Here is a 1,941-nt window from a genome sequence, read left to right as displayed (position 1 = left end):
CTTTAGCACAGACAATGATAAGCTGCAGTTCGAATGGGGGAAAAACGTAGCACAGTATGTTACAGGAAAGAGCAAGGGGCAGAAAATGAAGTTGGGACTTGGCCGCGATGTCGACACCGTGTACACCCCGATGAATTGGGGTGGAGATCACTGGGTTGGTCTCTGCATTAAGCTGACTGAAGGTCATGTGACGGTATTTGATTCCTATGTTCCTCATACTGAGATCGAGGTTGCGGAAGGACATATGTGTTCGGTTGTACAGTCGTTGCATTATATATTAGAAAAATATGCGGGGCATAAATGCTATAAGGTGAAGGAAGGTCTTCGAATTTACTCTTGGAGCCGCGCAGAAGGCATTTATCACAACAAAGGGGTGGCGACTGTGGGCCATGTGCTGCCAAGTTCATAGAGATGCATGCTGCCGGCTTAACGGAGGAAATGAGTCGGATTACCGACAAAGATGTTGAAAGATTTCGAGAGCAGTATGCAATGGACTGCTATGAAGAATTCGTGGGCGATGCTAAAGTAATTAATGAGTAAACTTGAAGTTTTTTTCTTTGTCAGAATGTTGTTCCAACCCAATGGTACTTATGTTTGTGTGAACGAAATGGAACTTAATGGTATATTTATGGTGTGTTTGTGTGATTATGCGTTTATGATCATCGAGAAACAAAAAAGTTTATCGGTATTGACATTGGTATTTCTAGATATTTACACCTGAGTTAAAACACTTCACACCAACTACATGTGTTGACTTTGGTAGACCTTGTAACCCTCGTACACCGTTGTTGTAATGTTGTTGTAACTACGTGAAGGTATACATCATTGAACAAAATGATTGCGAATGTTATTGTGTTATAATTAGAACTATTTGTGATGTTTGATTGTATTATATAAAGTCACATCATTGAACAAAATGAACTACATGTATTGTCGGTGGTAGACCTTGTAACGTTTGGTGTACAATATAAAGTGAAACGTTTTGTTTGGTCTTTAAAAATCGTACACCATTGGCGTAATGATGCACACCAAGTCTGACATTTCACATCAACCATATTTATTGACTTTCTTAGACCTTGTAACGGTTGTTGTATTATATTATGTAAAACGCATTGTTTGGTTTATAAATCGTCTACACCGTTGTTTTAATGTTGTACACCGAGTCTTATCTTTTCATGATAACTGTATGAGTAAAGAAACGATAAACCGATGTTGGAGTTTGTCTCCTAGCTTTGACGGTATACGTCACTTTCCAAAATAACAGCTAATGTTATACTCGACAACGGAATTAGAACAATGCTTAATGTGGTAAATGCATTACAACAGATAATAATTACTGCCAACTGTCGAAGGGCGGAAAATTCGTGGCGCAACGAAAACCCCGGAGGAAAAGACCAACCTCTTTTATCCAGAAGCATCGGTTACACATGTCTTCAGTCTTGCTTAACTCCATCTGCCACAGATCCCAATCGAAATCCAAGGTAGGTGCACATGGGCAATTATAAAACAAAGGTCGATATGTTGACATGAACATGAACTTCTTTGTTAACCCCTCGTTAACGACCGGCACCCACGGGGCATCATCCATTCTAACAAGCCATCCAATTGTACCAACTGCTTCTCTAGTAAAACTAGCGAAGTATTCCTCATCATCCCAGTAGAGTTTGCAAGTCATTGCATAGGTATACAACGCTCGTTCGTATCCAACATCCGCTGCTCTCTTCATCAAAGCAAGACCTTCTTCGTGGTGTTGTAGGGCGTAGAAATACTCAACACCCTTGATGTAAAGAGTACTTGGGTTTCCGACATCGTAGCATCTTCTCAACAACGTATCACGCAAGCCTGTCCACCAAGGGTATTTATACAGATCAAACGAAGAATAGACGTCAGGCGTGTCTGCCAGCGCACGCATTGACTTACAAGTAGATTTGAGTCTATACA

The sequence above is a fragment of the Brassica napus genome, chromosome C5 (assembly GCF_020379485.1).
Source record: "Brassica napus cultivar Da-Ae chromosome C5, Da-Ae, whole genome shotgun sequence".
Lineage (NCBI taxonomy): Eukaryota > Viridiplantae > Streptophyta > Magnoliopsida > Brassicales > Brassicaceae > Brassica > Brassica napus.
This window is presented reverse-complemented; position numbering follows the sequence as displayed.